The sequence below is a fragment of the Littorina saxatilis genome, unplaced genomic scaffold, assembly GCF_037325665.1.
Source record: "Littorina saxatilis isolate snail1 unplaced genomic scaffold, US_GU_Lsax_2.0 scaffold_1337, whole genome shotgun sequence".
NCBI lineage: Eukaryota > Metazoa > Mollusca > Gastropoda > Littorinimorpha > Littorinidae > Littorina > Littorina saxatilis.
In genome coordinates, this window is record NW_027126426.1 from 6,823 (window position 1) to 31,874 (window position 25,052).

The 25,052-nt window shown below is 41.7% G+C and overlaps 1 long non-coding RNA gene across 1 annotated transcript; it reads right to left on the reverse strand.

Annotated features, from left to right (window-relative positions):
• Positions 1–20,241: 20,241 nt before the first annotated feature.
• Positions 20,242–22,821, reverse strand: LOC138954862 (uncharacterized). Its single transcript, XR_011451985.1, has 3 exons — positions 22,711–22,821; positions 21,989–22,124; positions 20,242–21,218 (listed from the first exon to the last, which is right to left on the reverse strand). It is a non-coding gene; the product is annotated as an uncharacterized lncRNA (long non-coding RNA).
• Between the last annotated feature and the right edge of the window lie 2,231 nt (positions 22,822–25,052).

Consider the following 25,052-nt stretch of genomic DNA (forward strand, 5'->3'; position numbering starts at 1 on the left):
TGTTACTCGTCTATACCAAACGCGAACAATACAAACACGAATAATATGACAGGTTTTGACGTCTTCTTCATCTACAATACCAACAAGTCGCGTAAGGCGAAATAACAACATTTAGTCAAGCTGTCGAACTCACAGAATGAAACTGAACGCACTGCATTTATTTACCAAGACTGCATACTCGTAGTTTCGTCAGTCCATCGCTCGTGGAAAAGGCAGTGAAATCGACAAGCCAGAATAGTGCAGTAATGGTCGCGCTAAGCAGGATAAAACGCTTTTCTGTATCTCTATTCTTTTTAGCGTACTGAGTTTGTGTTTAATCCAAACATATCATATATATATGTTTTTGGAATCAAAGACCGACAAGGAATACAATGAAATTGTTTCTAAATCGATTTCGGACAATTAATTTTAATCATAATTTTCATATTTTTAATTTTTGTAATCCAAATATAAAATATGTATATGTTTTTGGAATCAGAAAATGACGAAGAATAAGATGAAATTGTTTTTGGATCGTTTAAAAAACCCAAATTGTAATGACAAGTTTCAGATTTTTTATGACCAAATTCATTAATCATATCTTAAGCCACCAAGCTGAAATACAATACCAAAGTCCGGCCTTTGTCGAATTTTTTTTGTGCCAAAATGTCAATCAATTTGATTAAAATATGATGGTGTGACAGTGCCGCCTCAACTTTTACAAAAAGCCGGATATGACGTCATCAGAGGTATTTATCGAAAAAAAATCCCCCCAAAATCCGGGGATATCATACCCAGGAACTCTCACGTAAAATGTCATAAAGATCAGTCCAGTAGTTTACTCTGAATCGTTCTTCACACACGCACACACACACACACACACACACACACACACACACACACACACACACACACACACACACAGACACACACACACACACACACACACAGACACACATACACCACGACCCTCGTCTCGATTCCCCCTCTATGTTAAAACATTTAGTCAAAACTTGACTAAATGTAACAAGTCGCGTAAGGCGAAAATACAATATTTAGTCAAGTAGCTGTCGAACTCACAGAATGAAACTGAACGCAACGCAACGCAGCAAGACCGTATACTCGTAGTCCACCGCTCACGGCATAGGCAGTGAAATTGACAAGAAGAGCGGGGTAGTAGTTGCGCTAAGAAGGATAGCACGCTTTTCTGTACCTCTCTTTGTTTTAACTTTCTGAGCGTGTTTTTAATCCAAACATATCATATCTATATGTTTTTGGAATCAGGAACCGACAAGGAATAAGATGAAAGTGTTTTTAAATTGATTTGGACAATTTAATTTTGATAATAATTTTTATATATTTAATTTTCAGAGCTTGTTTTTAATCCAAATATAACATATTTATATGTTTTTGGAATTAGCAAATGATGGAAAATAAGATAAACGTAAATTGGGATCGTTTTATACATTTTTATTTTTTTTTACAATTTTCAGATTTTTAATGACCAAAGTCATTAATACATTTTTAAGCCACCAAGCTGAAATGCAATACCGAAGTCCGAGCTTCGTCGAAGAGTACTTGACCAAAATGTCAACCAATTTGGTTGAAAAATGAGGGCGTGACAGTGCCGCCTCAACTTTCACGAAAAGCCGGATATGACGTCATCAAAGACATTTATCAAAAAAATGAAAAGAACGTATGGGGATTTCATACCCAGGAACTCTCATGTCAAATTTCATAAAGATCGGTCCAGTAGTTTAGTCTGAATCGCTCTACACACACACACACACACACACACACACACACACACACACACACACACGCACAAACACCACGACCCTCGTTTCGATTCCCCCTCGATGTTAAAATATTTAGTCAAAACTTGACTAAATATAAAAAGGGAGAAGCGACAGGAAGAGAAAGATACAAATCAGTTACAGAGAGGAGACAGGCAGTAAATAACGTTGTTCTACCAAAGAACAAAGTCGAGGAACAGGGTCTTGGTGACAATGACACACAAAACTAAGACGTACTAATACACGTTAACTTAAGAGTATGTAAAGAAAGAAGTCTTCGTTTAGAATCTATTAAGCAGAGGAAGGAAGTGGTGATGAGGGGAGGGGGTGGGAGGGGGGAAGGCGGGAGAGAGAGATTTTATATTTGTTTGTTTGCTTAACGCCCAGTCCACCACGAGCAGCACGTGGCTTCATGTCTCACCCAGTCACATTATTCTGACACCGGACCAACCAGTCTTAGCACTAACCCCATAATGCCAGACGCCAGGCGGAGCAGCCACTAGATTGCCAATTTTAAAGTCTTAGGTATGACCCGGCCAGAGTTCGAACCCACGACCTCCCGCTCACTGGGCGGACGCCTTAATTACCACTAGGCCACCGTGTTGCGGTTTTTGGAGAGAGAGAGAGAGAGAGAGAGAGAGAGAGAGAGAGAGAGAGAGAGAGAGAGAGAGAGAGAGAGAGAGAGAGAGAGAGAGAGAGAGAGAGAGAGAGAGAGAGAGAGAGAGAGAGAGAGAGAGAGAGAGAGATCAAATCAATCAAATCAAATCAAATTTTATTTTTCGAGGGTTGTGGCATAATTAAGCAATACAACGAGCTTTTTTTCAACCAGCCCTCGCCCAGAGAGGGGACTAATCTAATCACATATTTACACGGATATTAACGTAGAAAAAAAGGTAGACAACATATGAATATTTACACATTACATATTATACACAAATATAAAGCGTCGTATATGTAACGTAGTGAAAACAATGCTGAATACACATGCATGAGTAAATGTGCTATTAAAGCTTTGAGTGTTTTTGTGTGGATATAATGAACACTGATGCTTTGGACAAATGAAAATATAACTAAACAAAGTCTTCCATCATTGTGATTTTTCGTAATTTAACATTAAATACAGTGAAAGGTGTTTTTTGAAAGTATTGAGACTCAATGGGACTCTCACAAATTCCGGGAGAGAATTCCACAGGACGCTACCAGAATAGGCTAAGCTTGATTTGAAGAGATATATCCTTGGAATTGGGACGAAAGAGAGAGAGAGAGTGAGAGAGAGAGAGAGTGAGAGAGAGAGAGAGAGAGAGAGACAGAGAGAGAGACAGAGACAGAGACAGAGACAGAGACAGAGATAGAGACAGTGAGAATTCTTTATTTTACGAGAGTAACAGAATAAGTGTAATTGTCAGTAAGTACTGGTGTCACATGACTGATGTGAACCAGTTGATTGGCTAATGGCGATGTGCTTAACCCATATCCACCCAAAAAAATTTTTTTTGGGCAGTTATCATTTTTTAGTGTTTTTTTTACTGAAAGGATTACCACTAAGACATATCCGTAGTCGTTTGCCCCCCCAAATGTTTTGTTCCTAGTCTTTTTAGAAGTTTTTGGGTGCACCTTTCTAGGGTGCATTGGGGGCAAATGACCACAATAACATTTTTTTTAAGTGCACCCCCACAGGGTGCACTGGGGGCCAATGACCACAATAACCTTTTTGTTAGGTGCACCCCCACATTGGAACCTTGAGACGTTATGAAGTTAAACCAGGCGTTGCGCTCAATTCTTGATAGGCACGCCCCTCTCTGCCAACGCACGGTTCGTCAGCGGAAATCTAACCCGTGGTTCAGTAGCATCTCTGAGCAGTTTGGCAAACTAAAACGTGAACGTCGTCAGGCGGAGAGGTGCTGGCTTAAATCCAAACTCACTGTTCACAAAGAGATTTTTGAAACCATCAAACGCAAAGTAAATGACTTAGTTGAAGGCGCTAAAACTGCTTTCTTCTCTGCCCAGATTATAGGTAGTAGAACATGCAAAGAACTTTTTCAAAATTTCAATTCTCTGCTTGGAAAACAGACGGTTTCCAGCCTCCCTACCACCCATGACCCCAAGGACCTGCCAACTGTATTTTCTGACTACTTCACTGAGAAGATCGAAACCATCAGAAATAGCTTTCCTCCACCAGTGGCTTCGCCTCCGGCTACACAATTCTCTGGTTCTTTGTTGGATAGCTTCACTCCTGTATCTGAGCAGTTTGTTTTGAAGATTTTGAAGAACACAGTGGCAAAGTCTTGTGAGCTAGACCCCATCCCCACCAACTTGTTTTATGAAAACCTTGACCTTTTTCTTCCCATCATAACCAACATAATCAACTCTTCTCTCACTTCTGGCACTGTGCCAATGGACTTAAAAACTGCAGTAGTTAAACCTTTGATCAAGAAACCATCTCTGGATAAAAATCAGTTGAAAAACTATAGGCCTGTTTCCAACTTACCATTCATTTCTAAAATTCTGGAAAAAGTAGTGCTTAGTCAGCTTCTCTCCCACCTTGAAACCAACAACCTCTGCAACCCTCTTCAGTCAGCGTATAGGGCTGGCTACAGCACCGAGACTGTTTTGCTTCGTGTTGTGAATGACATTCTTTCTGCTCTGGATAATGATGACCTATCAGTTCTGCTTCTCTTGGATAACTCAGCTGCGTTCGATACGATCGATCACTCTGTTCTGCTCTCTCGTCTCGAATCTGTTTTTGGCATTCACTCTACCGCTCTTCACTGGTTTAGTTCATATCTACAGGGCCGTAGTCAGTATGTGTCTGTCAATAATCTCTCATCTCCTCCATCTCCTCTCTGTTTCGGCGTTCCCCAGGGATCAGTTCTAGGCCCAGTTTTATTTGTACTATACACCACTCCTCTCTCTGCCGTCATCAAGCAACACGCAGTCAATCACTACCTCTTTGCAGACGACACACAACTCCAACAAGCATGCAAGCCTACAGAAATCCAAGCGGTGACGCACACTCTCCAAAACTGCACTTCAGACATTAAATCATGGATGACAAACAATATGCTCAAGTTAAATGATGACAAGACTGAATTTCTTCTTTTCTCTGGAGCTTCCTCTTCGACCACTTCCCTTCCAGCCTCCATCACAGTAGGTTCTAGTGACATTTCTCTCTCTGATAGTGCTAGGAATCTTGGGTTCATCATGGACTCCCACCTCTCAATGAAACAACACATCAAAAAAGTCTGTCAGACATGTTACTTTGAGATCAGAAGAATAGGTTCCATAAGAAAATTTCTCACTGTTGATGCCACTAAAACTCTCGTTACATCCTGCATTCTGTCCAGATTAGATTACTGCAACTCCCTTCTCATAGGCTGCCCTGACTCCACTCTCCAACCCTTGCAAAAAGTACAACACTCTGCTGCACGTCTCATTTTCAGAGCACAGCATCGACAACCCTGCACTCCTCTCATGAAAGAACTTCACTGGCTTCCTGTATCTGAACGTATTAGGTATAAAGCTGCCTGCTTCTGCTACAATATCATCTCTGAATCGGCACCTGCCTATCTTTCTGAACTGGTCTCTCTCTACACTCCCTCTCGCACCCTTCGTTCTTCTGATGATGCTCGACTTCTCTGTCAAGGTCGCTTTAAACGCAAGGCTCATGGCTTCCGCACGTTTTCGTATTATGGACCTCAGTTATGGAATTCACTCCCCTTTCAATTACGTCACTCTCCATCCATTTCATCTTTTAAGTCCAATTTGAAAACTCACTTGTTCCAACAACACTACGGATAGTTCCTTAGTATATAGAGTCTGGGGATGTGAGATGTGCATGATGTGTTGTTTGAATCTGACAGTGATTGTATGATTTTTGTATACATGTATTGTTGTCACGCGCTTTGAACTTCTGATAAGGCGCTTTATAAATGCCCGTTATTATTATTATTATATTATTAAATAGAAAACTCACATTTTGTGGACATATTTCAGACAAATGAATTTGTAAAAACAGCTTTATTTTTTGTCTTGAAACGAACATAGCAACGTTGGGCCATTTCTTTGATTTCACAATATCCAGCTGATTGCTCATTTGCGTTCTTTCAAAATAAGTGTACATTATCTTTGTGTTGGTAAAAATTAAACCAAAATATCTGGGAGGAATAACCCTATCCTCTCCTCCACTTCTTTCTTAGAAGTAGTTCAAATCAAGAAAAAAACAACGCCAAGGAACTCCATGATGAAGAGCGACGATGCAGCAAATTCAAGGAACTCCGTGGAACTCGTTGAAGCAATGGAGATGAAGGCCAACTCGACACTTTGTACACATCCTCCTTGTGTTTTTGTGACATTTTGCGCATCTTTTCTGTGTTGAATTGCAAGAGAAGTGACCTGTTCTGTCACTCCTGACGGCCTCAGGGACTCTGGGTGTGAAGGTCAGGTCTCGACCTACTCTCAATGGAGTCGCCGCTGCACCATGACGCATGAGATAGGTCTGAGCCACCCTCCGCCTGAAAGTCAGTAAAACAACTGTCGCTTGACAGTCAACACTTCTTTCCCAGTACATAGGTCGCCTTGGCAAGGCATTGTATCCTGACAAGAGGAGAATGCCAATGAAAGATCGCATATCCTGTCTGTTGGTAGTGAATGCATGGTTGCCATTATCTCGATTGGCATACAAGTTTGTCTGTTGTACCAAATTGTCGACGACATCATCATCAAAGAAAAATTCAAATATGTCCACTGGGTTCAGGTTTTTATTGTACCAGGCTGGATCTGGAATATTTGGGAAAGGAACTTCTGTTTGAAGCCCGTTTCTTGGCATGTCTGCACGTTGCCAGTTACGTTGTGCTTGCTGGTTGCCACCCTGTGGAGCTCTTCGGGCATGCCTACGTGGTGCTGGGGCTGGTGGGGCTCCTGCGCGTGGTGCAGGGGCTGATGGGGCTCGAGCGCGTGGTGCTGGGCCTGGTGGGGCTCGAGCGCGTGGTGCTGGGGCTGGTGGGGCTCGAGCGCGTGGGCTGGTTGGGCTCGAGCGCGTGGTGCAGGTGCTGGTGCTCGAGCGCATGGTGCAGGGGCTGTTGGAGCTTGAGTATGTGCTGCAGGACCATGTGGGGCTACAGCACATGGTGCGACAGGTCGTGTGGCTTCAGCGTGGGGTGCATCTTGAGTAGATGGAGCAGGACCAGGTGGATTCTCACACCGAGCACGTTTGGGAGGAGGTTGTTGGGCCGTAGATGGTGGGGCTCGAGCGGGATGAAGATGTGCATGTGCTTTAGGATCAAATGGGGCATGCGTTGGTGGAGCAGGAATTAGTGGGGCTGATGTGATGATGGAATGTGTACGTGATGAGTGGGGTTGCTCATCTGAGTCTTCATTCGTTGATGAAATTGTTTTTGTTTCGCCTTGTAAGTCTGTCACGACTAATTCTGCCTCTGCTGTAAGCTGTCGGTGATTTAGATTTTGAATGCAGCCATTCTCGTCTTCATCACCACTATCCTCATCCGATAAATCACCCGCATTTCCAGGAGGAGTTATGTAAACGGTTGCTTGTAGAAAATCATCGTCTTCCAGCATTGACACTACCTCGTTCACTGTGTATCGCCTCCTCCTACACACACACATAATATGTTTATCTCTCAGGATCAAAATAGCATCAAATCAAAAGCACAGTAAAAAAAAAAAACAACACCGATGGACCCTACTTTTGTTTAGTCACGTTACCTTAGACCAACATATTTTTTTAGGCCTGATAGTTTTCATGAAACTCAAACGGGTCAAATCACAGGCGATGGAAATCATTGTATTATTGACACGGTTATTTCAATCAGAGACCTCTGACAGTGTGATTCAGATACAGACACAGACACAAAAAAAGGATGGTAGCTCTCGCTCCCAATGCACCCTAGTAGGGTGCACTGAAAAAAAGAAGCATGGTACCGCTCGCTCCCAATGCACCCCTGTAGGGTGCACTACTATTTCATCATTTTCAGTGTGGAACATATTATTTTAGGAATAATCTAACATGTACATCTTACTAAACATATAATTTGTAGACTAAAACCGCTGACACAGGAATAAAAATGAGAACTGTTTGACAACTATCACTTACGAATTTTGCTGAGGAGTGTTCGCTGCCATTTTTCATTTCCCCTCTTTTCAGACTTCAGTTCACGAGAGCATTTCAGGGGAGATCACTTGATCATTATGTTGCTGGTGTAGAGACAAGTCATGCGAACTGCAGGATACTAAACTAAATGCAATTTGTCCTTTTGTGATTTTTCCACTACAATTTAAATCGATGCACCCCCAGGGGGTGCGATGGGTGGATATGGGTATCTGTTAGCGCACTCTTGGAGAGCGCTAACTTTTCCACAGAGCGTATTCTTACGCCCTTGCCAAAGCGAGACTGTACTCTCATCCTCTTAATTAATTAAATACATGTAGCTTATATTCTCCACTTTAACAAACAATAACCATACATTTCCTGCAGCTCAAAGCAAAATTTTTTTTCTGACATATCGCAGGCGCCTGTGCCACAGTGAATCCCACTGATCTAAAAATAGAAGCGGCTGTGTCTCTTCCACAATGGTCTCTTCTCGTTTTGACTTGCAAAGATTCTTCTCTTATGCCGTGTTAGTGGCATGTAGCTTATTAATCACATTACCAAATGATGAGTTAGTATAAAATTCCCAGCGGCAAAGACAAAACACAAGTGTTATTCCGATAACGTAGCAGCTAGACCAGCATTTGGAACAGGAAGTCGACTCTGTTATAGTAGACTACACTGAAATACGACTGCATCAGTTCAGTAAATGAATGGTTTCCGATTTATTATTTCAAGGCAACAACAATCGGAATTGAAAACGTGTAGGGTTAATAACGTTCTTACCATGTATAAAATTTATTACCAGCCTATATCTGCTGTATCTGTAGCTGTAGGTGTGTTATGTACTGTTACAGTAGGGGGGGGGGGGACGGGGGTGTTAAACATACTGCTGTTTTTGTAGCTGTAGGTGTGTTTTGCACACAGGGGGGGGGGGGGGGTTGGGGTTGGGGTTGTACATACTGCTGTATCTGTAGCTCTAGGTGTGTTTTGCACTCTACACGGGGGAAGGGGGTGGAGTGTTGTACATGGGTCATTCTCAGAAATGGTGGTACAAAGTGTTACATACAAAGTAAAAAATAAAGTGTCAAGAAAATACAAAATAATTTTTTACTATGAAGTCTATTGTTTGCTATACATAATAATGCAAAAATTAGACAAAAAGAGTAATAATTGTTGCTGAATAAGAGACGTTTTAAAGTGTTGTATTTACGTGATGAATGTTGTAACATGGAAACCAAATTCCAACTTTAAACCACCTAAGCCTTCAATCCTTTGTGCATTTTTTTTATCAGTTCTGCAGTATTTTTGTGTTCTACCCAACACATTCTAGTTATGAAAGGTAAGGACTTCAACTAATATTGGTAAAAAAATGACATTTGGAACTGACTAAGGTGAATGTCGTAACACAGAAACGAAATGCTTGAACCACTTTCGGTTCCTGTGCGACCGACATTCCTGCCGGCAAAACCCGTCTGACCCAAAATAACTACACAAAACACAATTCCTCAGATTTTGCTGTATTTGTTGAAAGTTCCTGTTGCGTTCAGATTACCCATTTTAAGTACTTGATGAATGTCGAACATCGACGATCAGAAGATACGAGAACTTCTTGGCTACTTTGTTGCCGCTAAACTTCGCGCGTTGAGAAACTGTTGCAATCGATATCTTTCCGACGCTACATTGCCGCCAACCGCGGTGTGTAAGTTTGTGACAAAGCTTTGCAGGGTCGACAATTTAGTAAAAACCATCTTCAGTCGTGACGTAGGTCAGAAAACGACGCCATGAGTTTCAGCAAATGATATGATTCTGGTGTTTAATTTAATTTCTGTGAATATTTGGCTGTGATTCAAAGGACTATTTTCTTGTTCGAACTTCCTGCGCGCCAAAGAGCTAAAAATAGCCGTGATGTGGCAAAGTCATGGAGCACATTGCTGTCCGATGTTCGGGCGTCGAGTCTGGAAACGATGCATTACGACATTCACATTTTTTTGTTCGAAGCCCCTAACTTCAAATTCAGCGTGAGTTTTTGCAAAGATGTGTTGCTACGTCCAATACTAAAGTCCTGACTGTCGATTGCAGTAATTTGTTGGTGTTTGCATGTTTGCATTTAGCCATGAGACTGAACATATTGTTGATCACGAAAGTCGTGTAACGCTTCGGCGATCCGGAAACGGCCAAACTTCGCAATTGAAAAGCACACAAAAACAACACCAACGTATAGAAACCATTGTTATTGATATACAACAATGCTTTAATGTCTCAGGAATAGATTCAGATGAAAAACGTCGTGGTAGAAATAATTTTAATTTACTTTTTCATGATTTTAAATGTGTTACCCCTCTCACTCTCACTGTACCACCATTTCTGCTGTATCTGTAGCTCTTGGTGTGTTTTGCACTCTACACGGGGGAAGGGGGTGGAGTGTTGTACATACTGCTGTATCTGAAGCTGTAGGTATGTTTTGTACTGTTACAGTGGTGGCAGCGGGGGAGGGGGGGTGTACATAATTCTGAATCTTTAGCTGTAAATGAGTTTTGTACTGTTACAGTGGGGGGGGGGGGGGGGTTGGGGGTTGTACATACAGCTTTAGGTGTGTTTTGCACTGTTACACTGGGGGGAGGTGGGGAGGGGGGGTTGTACACACTGCTGTATCTGTAGCAGTAGGTGCGATTTGTGCTGTTACAGTTGGGGGGGGGGGGGGGGTGTACATACTGCTGTAGCTGTGTTTTTTGCACTGTTACACTTGGGTTGGGGGAGGGGGGGGGGTTGTACATACTGCTGAATCTGTAGCTGTAAGTGTGTTTTGCACTGTTACATTGGGGGTGGGGGTGGGGGGGGGTATACATACTGCTGTATCTGTAGCTGTAGGTGTGTTTTGTACTGTTACTTAGGGGGAGGGGGGTGTACATACTGCTGTAGCTGTAGCTGCAAGTAATTTTTGCACTGTTACACTTGGGGGGGGGGGGGGGGGGTTGTACATACCGTGCTGAATCTGTTGCTGTAGGTATGTTTTATACTGTAATACTGAGGGGGGGGGGGGGTTGTACATACGGCTGTATCTGTAGCTGTAGGTGTGTTTTGTACTGTTACAGTGAGGGCAGTAGAGGCGGGGGGGGGGGGGGGGGTGGGTTCTACATACTGCTGTATCTGTAGCTGGTGATGTGTTTTGCACTGTTTCACTGGGGGGGGGGGGGGGTTGTACATACTGCTGTATCTGTATCTGTAGGTTTGTTTTCCACTTTAACACTGGGGGTAGGGGGGTTGTACTGCTGTAGCTGTAAGTGGATTTTGCACTGTTACACTTGGGGGGGGGGGGGGGTGTACATACTGCTGTATCTGTAGCTGCAGCCAGCAAGACATTAGCGGCCGATAATCGGCCGAACACCCTTCAAAAAGTCGGGGCGGTGACGTCAAAAGAGACGACGCGGGTGTTGGCCCGACTAACTTTTGCAAAGAGGCAACGAGGCGGCCGACAGGCGGCCGAACACCTGTACTATGGCAGCACGCATCCGGTCCGATGTTAATCGGCCCGATGGCTTGTTGGACCTGCGGCCCGACACCTTATGCCGACATCGTCCCGATGTCTTCCCGCTGAAATCGATATCTTCCCGATGTCGGCATAAGGTGTCGGGCCGCAGGTCCAACAAGTCATTGGGCCGATTAACATCGGACCGGATGCGTGCCGCCATAGTACAGGTGTTCGGCCGCCTGTCGGCCGCCTCGTTGCCTCTTTGCAAAAGTTAGTCGGGCCAACACCCGCGTCGTCTCTTTTGACGTCACCGGCCCGACTTTTTGAAGGGTGTTCGGCCGACTATCGGCCGCTAATGTCTTGCTGGCTGGGAGTACACATTATTTCATCATGCTACTCTTACACTGTGCCAGATTGTCCTTGCAAATAGAATTCGCCAATCATTCGTAATGATCGGGACATGGTCGCAAGACATTCGTACATGTTCTTAACCATTCGCCACAAGTCGTCTATTGTTGCGAATATCAGCAACATGCTTCTAATATTCGCAATGAAGACATACTCGTAACTTTGTTCGCAACGTACTCGCAAGCCATTCGTAATGTATCGCAATGTATTCGTTATATCTTGTCTTTGCAAACATCGTGCGAATGGTTGCGAATTCCTTCGGACAATGCGAAATGCGTAATCGCTTTATTCGTAAACTGTTTGCAAGCACTCACAACACTCGCAACATTCGTAATACATTCCCAAGAAATTCGTTTATGGATTTGTATGCATTCGAAATGATTGATACAAATTTGCAAACATTCGTGATACATATTCGCATAGATTTGTAAGGCTTCTAATTTTCAATATTGTTTCTGTTCAATCGTCTCTTTTTTTGCTGAATACAACATTTTCATAATCGCAAGGGTATTCGGCACAGTGTTAGACAGGCATAATGCCAAGACCTAACAAATGGTTGCGAATGCCTTGCGAGCGTTGCGAATATCTTGCGAACGCCATGAATTCATTGCGATGATTACGAATGGCTGGCGAATACTGTTTACGAGTACGTTGCGAACAAAGTGAAGAATATGCAATAGTTGCGAATATTAGGAGCATGATGCTATAATGTTCACAACAATAGACGAATGATGGCGAATGGTTAAGAACATTTACGAATGACTTGCGACAATGTCCCAATCATGACGAATTATTGGCGAATCATATTCGCAAGGGTAATTCGGCACAGTTAAAGAGTAGCATAAATGTTGTAGAAAACCCAGGTTGCTAAACATAATGAGTGGCCCTCGTATGATCATCATGCCAGTGTTATTACAGAATGCCAAACCAACATGTATTATGTTTATGTGCAGTTTATGTGGATTGATAAAATATATATTGCTTAGAAGGACTACGTAATAACTGAATATGAAGACTCATAAAGACCTTTAACATCAAGAAGGATATCAGCTGTCTACAAACGCGAGAAAGAGCCCCTGAAAGAGAAATTGCACCTGCGATAAAGACATGTTGAACACTTTCCAGACGATGAGCGGTGTAGATAAGATGGACTATGTGGATACATCTCAATCAGAGAATAAATGTCTCTGTGGTCACAGTGTTAATTCAGTAATGATGTCAGAATCCAGCAGTCATTAAACTTGTTCAGAAAAAAAACCTAAGAGCGAACCACTAGATTGCCTTGCTAATAAGCGTTTTAATGCGAGTAATTAGAATTTCCTTTGAACACGAACATATTCCACTTGTCTCCCAAGAGAACCCACTCTGCCTATGAACACGAGGGTGCCACGAGATACAGACCAACTCATACTGAGACCTGAAAAACAACTAAGACGCGGCTATTGTGAGACAATAGTGTTCAGCAGTTGTTAGGAATGCGATTAAAAAATATCGACAAAACAGGTCAATGCAACTTTTCACACGAGGACAAGTTTAAATCAATCGATCGTGTACTCAGAAAATTTAGTTTTGATTATATGTCTTTTGTTTTGCCATGTATACTGATGCACATTTCGATCGCATACATAAGCGGTCAAAAACGGGAGATGTTTGCGTCAATAAGCGCGGTATTTAGCTAATGACCCGGTACATTGCTTTGAAACGTTCTGGATATAAGGCATCGTACGAGGCTTTATTCGGGTACATTTTCGGATCGATATATATATGCAGTTATCTGTTTAGGGGGTATGCATCGTTCCAGAACAGAGTTAGCAATACGTTCGCGGTGTTTAAAGCAAAGAGTGAGAAACTGGAGCTCATTTTTATCCATCATATGAGAATGCAATGTTTCTAAGCAATACACGTAACTATTTCTTGGTTTGAGACACAACTACAACAATCAAACGCCGCAGAACACAAAACTGCTACAGGTTGTTTGAAGTGATAATGTCTAACAACAACAAAAGTGTCTCTCATCGCCCCAAGAGGTATACAGTTAAGGTTGGGGGTTGTAATGATGTGACCACACACCAGGAATTTCGAAAACAAACGTTTGAGCACTGATTTACTCATATTGAAACCGGCTGTGTTTTGAGTGGGAATCCCAAACTGTTATTCTGATTGTGTTCCCTGTTTGCGCAATTCATAATGTCCGTCCTACCTTTTTTTCCCTGAGTATATCGTGCGCTATTCCTAGAGATACAGATTTGATATTGAGCCAAGAGCTACAGCGGTCGTGTTCGTTGTTGAATAGAGGACTTCACACACGAGCGAGGTCTTAGAACTAGTGTTTTAGCGTTTTATTTTATTCAAATCTAAAAGCTTTGTTTGGTAGTCATTTTAGACCGTAATATTCTCCAATGGACTGTGTGTTTGTTTATATTATGAGAAGTGTTTTATCCTGGTACGGCACGGAATATGCAAGTGTTTGCTGGACTGTAGGTTTGACTCCATCAATCCAACGGTGTTAATCTGAAGACTAATGAAATATGATGACGAACAGAATCCGGCTCTTGACACGAGAGAGCTGGGCCGGTGCGTCCCGCTAGCGCTACGTGTCATTTGTGCTACGTATCGTTTGAGCTATTTTCTGTAGTGCTATCGACACAAATTGCCAAAAACAGTTGTGCTATCGGCACGTAGTGCTATTGCCACAATTCACACATGCCATTATCAGTACGTCTCAATAGAACTACGTGTCGATATCACTATTTTTTTTAAACCAATGTACTGTAGCGCTACGTGTCGATAGCGCTACGTGTCGATAGCACTATACTACATGTTCATACGGCAGACACTTCCCTTTGTGTTTGCGTGTGAGTGTGTATAGAGGGCCCCAAAGGGGGGGTATCATCACGATCACGGGAAGGGAAATTTTAGCTTTCACGATCACAGTTACCTTGATTTTTGTTTTCACGATCACGAACACCAGTGGCAAATCACGGTCACGGTAAAAGTTGCAGGTACAGAAAGCACGTGTCAAAGTAAACACAACCACACAGTAATTCGCTCCTCTGGGTGTATTGTTTATTCAACACAAAGTGACAGCTGTTGCACTTTTTAATAATTTTTTTTTGAATTCTCTTTCATTCACACATAGAAATACATATCATGATTTGTAATCAGTAACAAGAATGTTGTTTTCATTGTTTTTTTCTCTCGCTCTGAGTCTCTCTCTCTCTCTCTCTCTCTCTCTCTCTCTCTCTCTCTCTCTCTCTCTCTCTCTCTCTCTCTCTCTCTCTCTCTCTCATACAGACACTCACAGGAATACACTCCAGGGGCGGAGCCGTTAAGCCAGAGATGGGGGGGGGGGGGGGAGGGGTTACACCCTGGGGTCCAGGGGTAGACCTTGTGGGGTAAATGGGCAAGGCCCCGTTGGGGGGGGGGGGGGGGGTGTTTGACCAAAATATGACATTTTACACAGATGTCGAGATCTGTGTAAAATTTCATATTTTGGTCAAAAACGCAAATAACATTTATGTATCGATCGAATTCCTTTCAGGTACTATGACTTTGTTGTTGTTTTGACGATTGAACGAGCACACACACACATGCAATCAAACACATAAGCTTCATATTTGGGCGTTTCATTATACGTTATTTGCGTTTTTGACCAAAATATGACATTTTACACATATCTCGACAGTCATAGAACAATGACTGTCTCGATCTGTGTAAAATGTCATATTTTGGTCAAAAACGCAAATAACATTTATGTATCGATCGAATTCCTTTCAGGTACTATGACTTTGTTGTTGTTTTGACGATTGAACGAGCACACACACACACATGCAATCAAACACATAAGCTTCATATTTGGGCGTTTCAGGTTGACCGAAACTTCAAAGGAACTACAAAACACACGTCATGTACTGACTTTGTTGTTGTTTTGACATTGAACAGCACACACACATGCAATCAAACACATGACGTGTGTTTTGTAGTTCCTTTAAAGTTTCGGTCAACCTGAAACGCCCAAATATGAAGTTTTGTAGGCCTCTGACGTCACATGGCTCAAAGAAGGGAAATCCAATGTCCAATCAATACATTATTATAATTATATTGTCTGCATGGCTGTCTGTCGGATCTCTCTGTCCCTGTCTGTATGTGTCTCTGTGTGTGTGTGTCTCTCTCTCTATCTCTCTTGCTCTCTCTATCTTTCTCTTTATCTCTCTATTGCTCTCTCTCTCTCTCTCTCTCTCTCTCTCTCTCTCTCTCTCTCTTTCACCACGTATTTATTTCATGGTTGTTGTTGGTGTGTGTGTTTTTTTTCTTTTTTTTTTCTTCCCCCATCCCCCGTGGTTTGTATATGAGTCTGTGGCCTTAGTATAATAACTCATTCTGAGCTCTCTCTATCTCTCTCTCTCTCTCTCTCTCTCTCTCTCTCTCTCTCCCTCTTTCTCTCTCTCTCTCTCTCTCTCTCTCTCTCTCTCTCTCTCTCTCTCTCTCTCTCTCTAACGTAAGCCGTTCTTATCGCCCTCGATCGTGGCATCGCCAGACACGCTCAACGATCATTTCCTGTCCACGGCGTCCCTCCTTCACCAGTCTAATGGTCCCCCGACCCCACATAGCGATGAATTCTCAAACTCCCCTCTTTCAGAATTGTGTAACGAGAGGCTCACGGTCTAGTGACCAGAGTTGTATCCCCGAGCTAGCAATACACGAAGTAGGTAAATATATTTCTGAATTGAAACATAAAAAATCTGTGGGCGTGGACACTATCAGTACTTATATCTTAAAACTTGCTATTCCGTATGTTGTTGAACCCTTAACGTTTTTGTATAATCTATGTATTAAAACCTGTGTATTCCCTGAGGGCTGGAAGTGCGCCAAAGTTATTCCTATTCCAAAGACATCGGACTCTACTGACATTAATAACTTCCGTCCCATATCCATCCTCTCAGTACTTTCAAAGCCTCTTGAGAGGCATATTCATAAGCACGTGGCCTATCATATGGAATGTTAAAACCTTTTCTACCAGTTTCAATCTGGCTTCCGTAAATTTCATTCTTGTTCCACGGCCCTTGTCCGTCTGTGTGATACCTGGCTCTCAGCTATACACGATTCTAAAATCGTCGGTACCGTTTTCCTCGATCTGAGGAAAGCCTTTGAAACAGTAGACCGTACTCTTCTCATTCGCAAGCTTGAGTGTTACACCCACAGCAGTCACACGGTAAACCTGCTTACATCATTTTTATCAAACAGAACCCAGCGCGTCTACGTAATTGGTCAATATTCTGGCGATGGTTACTTAAAATGCGGAGTTCCTCAAGGTTCTATTTTGGGGCCCTTATTATTTTGCATTTTTATCAACGACTTGCCCTTGCATATAAAATATAACAATTTGTCTTGTGAGCTCCTTGCCGATGACAGTTCCCTTCACTCGTCCTCAAAAACGTTAAATCAGGTGCAATGCGATCTTCAACAGGGAATAAATGATGGTTTTAAATGGTGCGTTCAAAATAAAATGACATTACACCCTAAGAAATCAAATAGTATGGTCATAACATCCAGACAGAAACACCAGAGAGCACCCACTTATTCTTAACCTTAAGCTGAACACTGATCCCATAGAGCAGGTTAAATCACACAAGGTATTAGGAATCGTAGTTGACCAGGAGCTTCGGTGGAATGTACATATCAATAATATTTGCAAAAAGCTCTCCAAAAATCTGTATCTTTTATCCAGATTAAAACCCTTTGTAGAAGCGGAAGGTCTAAAAATTTTTTTTGTGGCACTTTGCCAATCTTTTATCAATTATGCTTCTACTGTATGGTGCGGTGCGAGCAAAAATCTGTTTAAAAAAATTAATTCCCTGCACAGAAGAGGGGCAAAGCTAATTGTTACTAACCCGTATCTGTCAACGTCAGAAAAGCTTAAAGCTGCTAGTTTACTTTCACTGGACTATAACATTGCAGTGTTAATGTACAAGGCATTCCATGGGCTAGCACCACCATACTTGAATGCATTCATAACCGAGGCTCCTGAGAGATACGGATTAGATAAATATCTACTACCAAGGACCCGTGTAGATCTATATAAAACTAGTTTTGCCTTTGCTGGGCCGTCAAGGTGGAACTCTCTTTCTTCGAATGTTAAAACTAGCAAATCTGTAAATATTTTTAAATCTTCTTTAAAAAAACATCTAAACTGTTCTCTGTAAGTACACACCCGCGGTGACATAATCATGTGAATCTTACAGTTCTGTCTAATGTATACTATATTAATATTACTATATGATTATATTCACGTCATATTACATATTCATAGCATATAGTATTCATATTGTTTTACTTCGTATATTAGATTTTGTGTTTCGTGTGGCCGTGGTGCTTATGCTCATTTACTGTACATTTACATGTTATGCCTATATGAATTCATTATATTATGTTGTTTATATGCGTGCGGATGTGTTAGTGTGAATGTAAAGGGCACGTTGTAAGATTAGGCCCTTGGCTTAAAATGTTTACCCTTTATGTCAATACAATGTTATAAGTCTAAGTTTAAGTCTCTCTCTCTCTGTCTCTCTCTCTGTCTCTGTCTCTCTCTCTCTCTCTTTCTCACTGCACCTCTCACTCGCTCTTTCTCTGTACCTCTTTAAAATCGCTCTCTCCTTGTCTCTCCCGCTCTCCTCCCCCTCTCGATCTCTCTCTCCATCTGTCTTTCTGTCTTCTCTCGCTCTTTCTTTCTCGCTCGCTCTTTCCCCCTCCCCCCTCTCTACCTCTCTCTCTCTCTCTCTCTCTCTCTCTCTCTCTCTCTCTCTCTCTCTCTCTCTCTCTCTCTCTCTCTCTCTCTCCCCTCACAGAAAAAAGGCCCTGTGGCGAGCCTCGCAGCGAGGTCGCAGCGAGCCTCGCTGCGAGGTCGCTGCGAGGCCGTAATTTACCATGCAAATTAAGTTTGCTGCGACTAAGTCGCAGCTAGCTGCGATGTAGTTATATATCCTTATATGGAGATCCCACCCGCGAGCTTGATGTGATGAGGTCGCGGCTAGCTGCGATGTTCCCTGCGAGCTTGCCGCGACCTAGCAGCAGCTAGCCGCGATGTCCTGGACCCCTTACTGTGAGCTTGCCGCGACCAGGTCACAGCTAGCCGCGACCAGGTCACAGCTAGCTGCGACCAGGTCACAGCTAGCTGCGACCAGGTCACAGCTAGCCGCGATGTTCCTGGGATCATGCTGCGGCTTGCCGTGATCTAGTCGCAGCTAGCTGTGATGTAGTCGCAGCTAGCTGTGATCTAGTCGCAGTTAGCTGCGATCTAGTCGTGGCAAGCCACGATGAATTATTATAGACCCAAGCAGGTTACAGCTAGCCGCGACCAGGTCGCAGCTAGCCGCGGTAACCCGGACCTGTTCCTGATAGTCACAGCTATATACCGCGATTAGGTCGCAGCTAGCCGCGATTACCTCGCAGCTAGCCGCGATTACCCGGACCTATATGTGGTAGTCACAGCTATATATCCGCGACCATGTCACAGCTATAGCTAGCAACGACCAGGGTGAGCCGGGATATCCCTGGCCTGTCCTCCAAATTCTTACCACGTACAAGCTTTCCTTGAGCCAGCTGCAGCTACCTGTGCAGTTGTCACGGTTTACTGCGATGTCCATGAAATCATCAAGCAACGACCTTCAAATTTCACAGCAAGTGAGCTGCAACCTAGTGATGAGTGATAACTTACTGCAGTTATGCAGGAGGAAATGCTTTACCAAACCCTGAACATTGTTTAGATGGTTTAAAGTCCCAGTTAAAATATACCTAAACCCTCCCAGAAAAATGCTGCAACCAGCTTGTGGGTGCATGCAAATCCTTTCGCACTGACAGGCCATTGTGCTACATACATTCTAAATTGACTAGAGACAGAAGCAGTTCAACACATGCAGACGCATATTCTCAAATGTAAAACAAACAATTGGTTTAAATTCAAATTATTTAATAAAAGCTCATTTGGCATAAATTCAGATTAAATAGAGCAAGCTGTATCCTGCGATCAGGACGAACAAGTTCATCAGAGTTCACAATTTTTTGCCGAAATACAAGATCGCCAGCACTAGCAATCGCTCATGCTGTTTTTTTTTTTACCAATGTCACATGGGTTTAGCTAAAGGTCTCGTGAGTAATTTTTGGTTTAAACATAAACAGCTGCTTAACCTTTTTTGCAAAGTTAATTGCAATACACCCTAAAGGTAAAAGTGTAGAGCTATCAGCGATATAGTTATTATGAAAAACTCTATTTCGAAAATGAAATCAAGACAGTACATTACAGGCTAACCAGTACATAATATGTTGCATACCTACCAAGTACTGTATGCACTCTCCAAGAAGTTCTCCCCTTCTTAACCCAAGGTGGCTGAGTGCATCAGAAACAAAATCAACAGAGATGAGATTCTTCCCCTTTTTCGCGGAAAGTTGATCCCCAGGACCGTTTTCCTGAATCGTCCAAATCCCTTGAGAAAAAAAAAGGGGGGGAGGGTAGAGGTTGATTATCAAAAATCTGACCTGCCAATGACTGAATCGCCCAAAAGACTAGACCGGTTTTTGATTGTCCGGACCGACAATACCTCCGACAAAAAAATCTCCGCCGAGCTCAAAACCAAAAATCTACGAAATGAACTTTAGACCCGTGTACGAACTGTCCATTTGGGAACAAATTTCTCATCATCATCAGTGTCTTCATCGCGGAAATTCCTAAATGGGCTGATTTAGTTGTTGACTTTAGCCACTTTAGCAAGATGGCGTCGTCAATGCGATTGTTGGCAGAAACAGAACATGCTTTAGCTTCTGAGATTGATAAAGGGCTAAAGAACAAATGGGTTTGGGCGTGGAAAGACGAAATTATAACTACCGAAGTGAAGGGACGAAAACTTTCCATCCGTCTCGGAGATTCGGTTCAAAAGTTGAATGTTCGGGGAAGGCACAATGCACGTGGTGTAATAAAGTACTGGGTTACAAATAGAGAGGCAAGAGCGTGTTGAAAGACCATTTGACCACATATTTGTCCTTGTGTGCACACTTGTGTTTGTCAGTCTGTGAGTGTGATGTTATTTTCAGTGACTGTTGTTGTTTATTTGTGAGATTCATTCTAGAAATGCATGAACAATGCCCAAAGTTCTAATCAAAATATTCTGCTGCTAAGACTCATTTCTGAGCAATTTTTTGTTATGTAAATGCTAAAAACGCATCAGCTTCAGCCCCCTGACTCCCACAAGGGGCAACGCAAAGGGCCAAACTTCCTTTACCCTCTTATGTCAAAATTTGGGAATCTCATCTCTGAATCAAGATCTCTGACAACCTGAAGAAATGCTGTTGTTCCTGTCTCCCCACTGAGGTGCTCCTTGAATTGCTTCTCCGTGCGATCAATGACACCACCAATCCGATCCACAGGAAAGGTAACTTCTGGGAAGAGCTTCTCAAACCAGGAGTGGACCTGAAAAAAAGTCAATATCAGTCTGTGTTCCAAAAGATAATATTACCCAATATTGACGGACTGTGTGATGATATCTTCTGCTATGGTCTGTTGAGACAGTGATATCAAAATCGAGACTGGAGGTCGAGATTTTGATATCACTGTCGAAACAGACCAATAGCAGAAGATATCGTCACACAGTCAGTCAATGTTAGATATATTGCTAATTCTCGGGACATTTTGTATTTATTGTAAAGAAATTACAAAAGTATTTGTCTCAGTTTTGGCTGTTCCATATCCCTCCCTCTGATTATCATTTCTTTTTGTTCACTCTTTTCTTGTACTTTTCAGTTTTTCAAAATGTTTTTTCTTTCAAAAAGTCTTTAGTCACTTGCTCAACTAAATTCTGGGATAATTACATTTTTATATATATTTGTTTGTTTTAAAATTTAGGTGTTTTTGAAGTGGGGAAGCAATAAAGAGGTCGTCGATATCAAAACTGATATCAACGGAAATGTCGTCGATATCACTTTTGCACTGAGCTCAGTTTTGCCCAATTGACCAATGGAAATCCACGTAACATATGAAATAGCAATATACCAGTGCATGAACTATGCTGCAGTATAGTAAAAGGGACAGCCAAAGAAATAAATACAAATTATCAATGTCTATTATTATTTTGTAATTAATTTTAGTGGATAAAGAAAAGACGCAAAGGATTGCTAGCCTGTTTATAAATACATAAGCATATCTATAAGACAAAAAAGAGTTGTGATCAACCGAGTACTTACCACTGAAGAGGGCTTGCCACTTTGCCTCTGTAACTGCAGCAAAACCTTGTTTGTCAGCCCCGGTCGGTGGATTTGGAGGTCTGCCACGGCCAGAGGCAAGAAAATAGTTAGCAAGTTGTTGGTGCATGTGTGTCATCTGGAGAAAAGAACAAAAAGTAAGTTATAACAATAACATCAAACACTACTTCTGCAGAAAGAAAAACACCATTCAAACTCAAAGAAGAAAAGTCAGTTATTTCATTTTCAATAAATGAAAAAGCAGCTACCAGTATTTTATAAAAAATATATCTGTAATATCTGTTTTCTCACACGAAATAAGTCGACATACATGTGCGAAACATTGCGAGTCCGCAAAACGTTCTCAGAGTCAGCTGGTGAATTCTACTTTTGGTTTCCACTCAGCTGGTGCAAGAAAAGAAGAAGTTACGTGACCTGAATAAAATCAGTTTTTGAACAATATGCAATGTTTTCATTTCGTAGATGCACCAGAAATAGTTTTTTTTATATCTTTAGATACATTGTCAATGATTATTTTCGTCATTAGATTCTATTGGGTTAGAGAAAAAAACGAAAGCGGTTCGTAACACAACCCTTCCGCTTGAAACACAGACAGGCCATCGAAGTCGAACCGCTTCGTCAAATTCAGTACAAAATACCTTCTGTCATTTCGTACATCCGCCATTAAAAACATTCAATCAATACTTTAATATGTCTAAACTTACCGAACAGAACATCTTGAATCGATGTGCCGGACGAAAAGAATGCTTGGGTCGAATTTGTTGAGTCGGTAATCGCGGCTTGAGCCACCGGGCGCCATTTTCAAAACTGCAGGCCAAGCTATTCGAGCCTCGTTTTGGGCGTCTTGCTCGGAGGACACATGTGACTTCTTTTTTTGCTTGTTTAAAGAAAAATTCGAGCTGAATCGAATGGTGTATTTCATTTGGCAGTGTGATAAAGTTGTCGGTAGTTTGATTTTGAAAACTTCAACCGCAATTTTTGGTCACTTTGTTTTCCAGTTCTCAAAATATACGAAATTATAGAGCTAGCTCTGCTCTTTCAAAACACCCATTGTAGTTTCTTTGACGCGGAGCAAGAGAGCGTAAAGTACGACGACCGAACTGAAAAATGTTGCGCATCACAGCGCGCGGAGGCTGTGTGAGGCTGAACGGTACTTCAATAAAATATTCATACAAAATCACATAGTAAACACAAATTAACTAACGAAAATGGTATGTATTTTGATGTGGTATACATTTTTTATTTTATTCGGTGAATTTCTTTACATTTTTGGCATCTTCAGGTGCATTCTCTAACCTTCACTTCAGTCATCGGTTAGTGGTTCTAATAACCTTTAAAACAGCATGGTCTGGTCCTTTGAAATGGGGTGGAAAAAATCCCGATTGCGGCTAGGAGCTAAGTGATACAAAGAAGGTTTGACCAGTGGACGATACCTTCCGCCTGTGATCAAGACCTGGGAACACATAATTATTGCCGTATTAGACTATGTATGCTTGTTTGTCTAAAAATACGATCAGTATGGTTTAATGATTATAACAACTTTACAACTCTGCATTTGATCAATGGTAACCGCTTTTGTCATTACACATTGAAAGAAGCATTTGGTTTAATGTTTTGGTAAACTTTTTAATGTTGCAACGGTCAAATGTATGGAGTACACCTTTTTTTTCCTGAAAATATATATGCCAAATTTGTTTGAGAATACTCCAAGCGCAAAACAGCTAGGGTTCCAGCTATATTTTTTAATGGAATTGTTTGATCGTCACACTGCCAGTTAAAATTTCTCTTGTTTGTTGGTGTGCAAGCTATATATAGTGCTTCCATTCGTGTGCTGTCATATATGCTCTGAATCTGATCATTTCTGTTAAGTCTTTATAATATAGGCTGGTTGTACACTTTGAGTTTAATGGGCAATAGTAAACTCCCTAAGCTAAATGCAGTTAGCAACACATCACCATGGTACTTTCTAGCTCCCAAATTTTAAAGAAGCACAAGATAACACTTTACCTGATTTTTAAATGGAAATGCAACATGCCATATAAACGGTTGCGACCATCTTTGTGAAAATATAATACTCGAGTTTAAAGGTGTTTGTCTACATTTTTATACAGAAATCGGCATCAAATACTAAGTCTAGCTATTCCCTACAAATATCAAAAATACACTCCCCTTCGATCAGGAAGGACGAAGCCAGGGTAGCCGATTGAAAATTCATGAAAGTAATGCAGCGTAGTACGATATCCTTATTTGGCAAATGCCAAGGGCAAAAGTCCTCTCAAATACCATGCATTCCGTGCGTTTAACAAAACATCGTGGACAGCGCTCTAATACACTGTGTCAAACTGTTGCTGTGATTGTGTGGGTGTGGCTGTCAGCATAGTGACATGAATTTGATTGGTCGATATTTATAGTTAAAACACATGCTCTCTCCACATGGAAATCAAAACATTGGAAGTGTTATACTGTACTTCTCAAAAATAAAAACTTTTTTTACATTTATTTTTATTTTGATAAAAAAATTTCCCCATGCTTCATTCATCATCTGACATAACTTTTTAGCGAAATCTAACCATAAGATTATTGAAAAAAAAAGCAGAAATGTAGACGACCTTTAAGCCTTGAATTTTGCTTCAACAACATTTTGTGTGAAACTACAGAATAAAAGTCTCTGGCAGTTGGTAAACAAACAAGAATTTCGGGCTGCTGATTTATACATCCCTTTAACAGAAGAATTAATGCCAAAATACACTTTTTGCTTAAAAACAAAAGAAAATATTTACTTTGTAATATGAAACATATTTCATACAGTTTTTTAAAACATGAAGCAAGCTGAGTGTTATGTTTCTGAATAATATTTGCTGCCACCATGTCTCATTCTTGTGCCAAGATGGTAAGAATATTTGCAAATAGGGCCACTCAGAGAGTCAGACACAATAATCGCTCTATAAGCAGGCCCCTCCATATGATGTTGAAAAAGCCTCCATTAAATTTAAGGTCGCGGCTAGCTGTGATGTTGTTCGGAAACTTACGCCAAGATCGCAGCTAC